This window comes from Phyllobates terribilis, unplaced genomic scaffold, assembly GCF_046119375.1.
Source record: "Phyllobates terribilis strain yellow unplaced genomic scaffold, ASM4611937v1 Scaffold_11__3_contigs__length_659146591, whole genome shotgun sequence".
In the NCBI taxonomy this organism is placed as follows: Eukaryota; Metazoa; Chordata; class Amphibia; order Anura; family Dendrobatidae; genus Phyllobates; species Phyllobates terribilis.
The window spans coordinates 153,842,805-153,850,036 of record NW_027362771.1 but is presented as its reverse complement, the minus strand read 5'-3'; positions in this window follow the sequence as shown (position 1 = coordinate 153,850,036).

Below are 7,232 nucleotides of genomic sequence, written 5' to 3'. Positions count from 1 at the left end.
CTATACCTATACTCTGTGCAATATTCAGTATTATGAATATCTACCTAATATTGGTAAAAATAATAAAAGCCAATCAGAAGCAGCCAGTGTTTTGTGGAAATACATAGTGGGGAGATGAGCTGCTAGACTTTCTTTTGAGCGGAAAGAGGTAACTGTCCAATCAGGGGTGGATATTGGAAAAGAAAATAGTTAAGAAATGCTTTCTGGATAATTAATGTAATTACTATACTACTAAATGGAGGGAATTTTAAAAATAAGTTATCTTTTATTTATTGACTCACAACCACACAAAATAAAATATTTGTTATTGTTTTCAAGTTGTTAATTATAGCATGTATCAAATCTCCACCCGATTGGATGTGGATGTAAGAAAGCATTTCCCCCGATTTTGTAACTAGGCAATGGCTAAGGACGCTGTAAATGCCAGAAACGCGTCAGTACCACATGGGGGACACTATTCTACAATGGGTTTTTTAATCAGTTATTGAATAAAGAAGTAAAATAATAGTGGAAGTTTGGTAAGTTCCCTCTTTGCTTCATGTCATCCTAGAATGGTTAACCCTTTCCCAACACAGCCTATTTTCGTTTTTATGCTTTAGCCTTTTCCCTTCCTTCTTTCAAGGGACATAACTTTTTTTTATTTTTCCACCAACATAGCAATATCAGGGCTTGGTTTTTTTTGCATGACGAGTTGTAATTTTGATAAAAATAGTGTCAACTAATTACTAGGGTTTAGCGAGTATGTTCTGTCCGAGTACGCTCGGGCCGAGCTCCGAGTATTTACAGCTGCTCGGTGATATGATTGAATCGCTCCCGTGTGCATGATTTGCGACTGTTTGACAGCTTTAATACATGTGAGGAATGTCTATTTCTTACACATTCCTCACATGTATTAAAGCTGTCAAACAGTTGCAAATCATGCACATGAGAGCGATTCAACCATATCACCGAGCAGCTGTAAATACTCGGAGCTCGGCCCGAGCATACTCGGCGAAAGGGTTAATAGAACATACTCGCTCAACACTACTAATTACCCACTGTTATTTACATGTGCTGTTACTATTTATTTACTTACCGCAAGGTATTGTCACATTTCCACCAGAATCCGCGACATCAGCTTCTGTCGCCAGGCGTACCCGTATTCACTCTGTGGGCGCTGCTGGTGATAGAAATGTCAGAGCCAGAAGCTCTGGATGGCGGGCTCTGTCCAGCCACTAAGATTAGAATGGCTGGCATCTGTTGTGCCGTCCGGTCTGGAAGTGTGGGTGTGTGTGCTTCCAGCTCCCTGCCCCAGCCAAATGGAGAGCACCACACCCTACTAAGGCTTCCGGTCCCCAACCTTTCTGACCTTGAGAGCCACATCCAGCTCATGCCCCACTCGCAGTATCCAGGGTTTCCTATTTAGTAACATAGTTTTTAAGGTTGAAGGAAGACTAAGTCCATCTAGTTCAACCCATAGCCTAACATTTTGATCCAGAGGAAGGCAAAAAAAACCATGTGGCAAACACTAAGCTCCACATTGGGGAAAAAAACTCCTTCCTGACTCCACATACGGCAATCAGACTTGTTCCCTGGATCAACACCCTATCAAGGAATCTAGTATATATAACCTGTAATATTATACTTTTCAAGAAAGGCATCCATGCCCTTCTTAAATTTTAGGAGTGAATCACTCATTATAACATCATGTGGCAGAAAGCTCCGTAGTCTCACTGCTCTTACAGTAAAGAATCCGCGTCTGTGATTATGATTAAACCTTCTTTCCTCCAGACGTAGAAGATGCCCCCTTGTCCCCGTCTCAGGCCTCAGAGTAAAAAGATCAGTAGAAAGGTCTTTGTACTGTCCCCTCATATACTTGTACATAGTAATAAGATCACCCCTAAGCCTTAGTTTTTCCAAGGTAAATAACCCCAAGTGTAATAACCTGTCTTGATATTGCAAACCCCCCAGTCCTCTAATAACCTTGGTCGCTGTTCTCTGCACCCGCTCTAGTTCAGCTATGTCTTTCTTATACACCGGAGACCAGAACTGTACACAGTATTCTAAGTGTGGTCGCACTAGTGACTTGTATAGAGGTAAAATTATGTTCTCCTCATGAGCATCTATGCCTCTTTTAATGTATCCCATTATTTTATTTGCCTTTGCAGCAGCTGCCTGACACTGGCCAAATGTGACCTTGTCGTCCACCAATACACCCAGGTCTTTTTCAGAGACAGTTTTGCCCAGTGTTTTACAATTAAGCATATAATTATACATTTTATTTCCTCTGCCCAAGTGCATTACCTTACATTTATCCCCATTAAAGCTCATTTGCCATTTATCGCCCAAGCTTCTAGTTTACATAGAACCTACTGTAATATAAAATTGTCCTCCTCTGTATTGATTACCCTGCAGAGTTTAGTGTCATCTGCAAATATTGAAATATTACTCTGTATGCCCCCTACAAGGTCATTAATAAATATGTTAAAAAGAAGCGGGTCCAATACTGACCCCTGTGGTACCCCACTGTTAACCACCCTTTGTTTCCTAAAACTGAGCCAGTTCTTAACCCACTTACATATATTTTCCCCTATCCCCATTGTTCTCATTTTATGTATCAACCTTTTGTGTGGAACCGTATCAAAAGCCTTTGAAAAGTCCATATACACAACATCCACTGCATTTCATTCGTCCAGTCCGGAACTTGCCTCCTCATAAAAACTGATCAGATTAGTTTGACAGGAACGGTCCCTCGTAAACCCATGTTGATATTGGGTCATGAGGTTATTCTTCTTCAGATACTCTAGTATAGCATCTCTTAGGGGATTTGTCAACTTTAGTGATTTTTAGATGCCGCTGTACTTCCTGCTGGGTTAAGCAAGTGACATTTAACCCCTTTACCCCCCAGGGTGGTTTGCACGTTAATGACCAGGCCAATTTTTACAATTCTGACCACTGTCACTTTATGAGGTAATTACTCTGAAACGCTTCAATGGATCCCGCTGATTCTGAGATTGTTTTTTTCGTGACATATTGTACTTCATGATAGTGGTAAAATTTCTTTGATATCACTTGCGTTTATTTGTGAAAAAATTGGAAATTTGGCGAAAATTTTGAAAATTTCACAATTTTCAAAATTTGAATTTTTATTCTGTTAAATCAGAGAGATATGTTACACAAAATAGTTAATAAATAACATTTCCCACATGTCTACTTTACATCAGCACAATTTTGGAACTAAACATTTTTTTTATTAGTGCGCTATAAGGGTTAAAAGTTGATCAGCGATTTCTCATTTTTCCAACAAAATTTAAAAAACATTTTTTTAGGGACCACATCACATTTGAGGTGACTTTGAGGGGCCTTTATGACAGAAAATACCCAAAAATGACACCATTCTAAAAACTGCACCCCTCAAGGTGCTCAAAACCACATTCAATAAGTTTATTAACCCTTCACGTGCTTCACAGGAATTTTTGGAATGGGGAAGAAAAAAAATGAACATTTAACTTTTTTTCACAAAAATGGTACTTTAGACCCCAATTTTTTGTATTTTTGCAGGGGTAACAGGAAAAAATGGACCCCAAAATTTGTTGTGCAATTTCCCCTGTGTACGCAGATACCCCATACGTGGGGAAAAAACACTGCTTGGGCGCACAGCAGGGCTCAGAAGGGAAGGAGCGCCATTTGACTTTTGAATGTAAAATTTGCTTGAATAATTAGTGGATGCCATATTGCGTTTGGAGAGCCCCTGATGTGCCTAAACATTGGAAACGCCCCACAAGTGACACCATTTTGGAAACTAGACCCCTCAGGGAACTTATCTAGATGTGTGGTGAGCATCTTGAACCCCCAGGTGCTTCACAGAAGTTTATAACATGGAGCCGTGAAAATAAAATTTTCACAATTTTCCCACAAAAATGTTTTTCAGCCCCCAGTTTTGCATTTTCATAAGGGTAACAGGAGAAATTGCACCATGAAACTTGTTGTGCAATCTCTCCTGAGTAAGCCGATACCCCATATGTGGGGGAAAACCACTGTTTGGGCGCACGGCAGGGTTCGGAAGGGAAGGAGTGCCATTTGACTTTTTGAATGTAAAATCTGCTTGAATAATTAGCAGATGTGCCCATGATGTGCCTAAACAGTGGAAAACCCCCACAAGTGACACCATTTTGGAAACTAGACCCCTGAGGGAACTTATCTAGATGTGTGGTGCTTCACAGAAGTTTAGAACATGAAGCCATGAAAATAAAAAAATCTAACTTTTTCCACAAAAATGATCTTTTTGCCCCAATTTTTTTAGTTTCACAAGGGTAAGAGGAGAAAATGGAACCTAAAAACTGTTGTGCAATTTCTCCTGAGTACGCCAATACCCCATATGTGGGGAAAATACACTGTTTGGGCGCACGTCAGGGTTCAGAAGGGAAGGAGCACTGTGTGACTTTTTGAACGCAAAATTGCCTGGAATCAAAAGCGGACGCCATGTCGCATTTCGGGAGCCATTGATGTGCCGAACTAGTGGAACAAGTGACCCAATTTTGGAAACTAGACCCCTCAAGAATTTTATCAAAGGGTATAGTGTACATTTTGAACCCAAAGGTACGACAGAATTTGATAACATTAGGTCAACATATTGAATAAGTTGTCATTAGTCTTGAGCGCAAGTGCTTGCTACTTGAGTTTGCATCGGGTACTCGGGTATGCACCAAGTATCGCGGGTGCTCGAATGACATGCTCGAGTCCCCGCTTCGCATGTTTCATGGTTAGACACCCAAAAAAAAACATGCGGGGATCGCTCGTGCATGGCAGGCGATCCCAGCAACGTTTTTTTTGGCTGCGAAGCATATGGGGCAGAGACTTGAGCATGTCATTCGAGCACCCGCGATACTCAGTGCATACCCGAGTACCCGATGCAAACTCAAGTAGCGAGCACTTGCGCTCAACACTGTTCGCCATATTGTCATCATTTTTTTTCTTTACTTTTGAAAAAAACCCAACCCTAATACAACCCCAACCCTAACCCTAGCACAACCGTAACCCTAGAGTTTATTTTTTTACACCATTCCTCGCGTGGTATAAGTGATTAGACTACTTTATTCTTCGGGTCGGTGTGATTACAGCAATACCAGATTCATATCGGGTTTTTATGACTGATAGCTGTCACACACTAAAAGACGCTTTTTTTGCAAAGACTAGTGTTTGCATCACCATATTTTGAGAACTATAATTTTTCCATATTTTGGCCGACAGAGTCATGTGATGGCTTGTTTTTTGCGGGACAAGTTGACGTTTTTATTGGTACCATTTTCGGGCACGTGACATTTTTTGATCGCTTTCTATTCTGATTTTTGGGAGGCAGAATAAACAAAAACCAACAATTCAGGAATTGTTTTTTTTGTGTTTTTTTATATGCCGTTCCGCGTGTGGTAAAATTGATAATGCGTTATTCTTTGGGTCAGTGCATTTACAGCGGTACCGCATTTATATAGTTTTTTCTATGTTTTGCCGCTTTTACACAATAAAAACGATTTTCTAGAAAAAATAATTTTTTTGTATCGCTTTATTCTGAGAGCTATAACTTTTTTTTTTTTCGGACAATGGAGCTGTGTGGTGGCTTGTTTTTTGCGGGACAAGATGACGTTTTTAGCGGTACCATTTATATTTACATTCGTTTTTTTGATCGCGTGTTATTCCATTTTTTGTTTGGCGGTATGATGATAAAGCATTGTTTTTTGCTTCGTTTTTTATTTTTTTTACCGTGTTCACTAAAGGGGTTAACTAGTTGGGACAGTTTTATAGGTCAGGTCGTTCCGGATGCGGCAATACCAAATATGTGTACTTTTATTGTTTTTTTTTTCATAATAAATAAATATTATGGGTTCAATATATTTTTATTTTTTGGGGATTATTTTTTCTTTTAATATATTTATACAATTTTTTTTATTTTTTTTTTCACTTTTCTACTTTTTTTTTTTACTTTTACACATTGTCCCACAATGGGACTTTCACTTTTTGCAGCCTAATCGGCTGCATGGCATAGAGAGCAGCAGCTCTCTTTGTCATGCAGCCTGTCAGCGCTGCACACAGGGCAGACATTACTTTGGTCGCGCACTGCGCATGACCAAAGGAACGTCCTGCCTACTGGGGACCCGGATGTTGTCATGACGACATCGGGTCGTCATGGCAACATCCGGCAGCCGCCGCAGACATCGCTGGACGCCGGCAGGAGAGGTGAGTATACTCATCACCTCCCCCCTTGCCACCGCAATGCTGCGATCGACTTCGATCGCAGCATTGTGGGGGTTAATGTGCCGAGAGCGGTGCGGGACCGCTCCCAGCACATAGCACCAGGTGTCAGCTGTGACAATCAGGTGACACCCGGCGGCGATCGCCCCGCACCACTTGTGTGCGGGCACGATCGCAGCGCACATAATAATACTTAGCTGGTCCATAAGTCCCAGGGCACAGCTACGTACTATTACTGACAAGGTCGGAAAGTGGTTAATGGAGAATTTTTGTTATCACTGATCATGTTTTCTGTCATGCGATTTTCTTGTGTAAATACTGTTGAAAAAAAATCATTTAGCATATTGGCTTCTTCCTCATCCACCATTTCACCCAGACTATTTTTAATGGGGCCAACACTATCATTTTTTTAGTTTTTTACTATTTATGTAGTTAAAGAATATTTGCAGATTATTTTTACTTTCTCTGTCTGTCTTTGCTGCCTTGATTTGGTTGTTACAGAATTTATTTAATTTTCTGTATTTATTTATTGCCTCATCACTACCTATTTGCTTTTGTTCTCTAAATGCTTTCCTTTTGTCACTTATTGCGCCCCTAACAGCTCTATTTAGCCATAGTGGTTTCCTCCTATTTCTAGCATGTTTATTCCCATAGGGTATATATTGTGCACAGGTCCTATTCAGGATGCTAATAAATGTCTCCCATTTGCTTTGTGTAGTTTTATGTCTCAGGATATCGTCCCAGTTTATTGCACCAAGATCATCTCTCAACCGTTGGAAATTTGCCTTCCTGAAGTTTAGTGTCCTAGTAACCCCTCTACTACACATCTTATTAAAGGATACATGAAAACTTATTATTTTGTGATCGCTATTACCCAAATGACCCCCAACTCGTATATTTGATATGCGGTCTGGCCTGTTGGTTAATATTAGGTCTAGCAGTGCCTTCTTGTTGGGTCCTGAACCAGTTGTGAAAGGTAATTGTCTCTCATAGTTGTCAAAAACTTA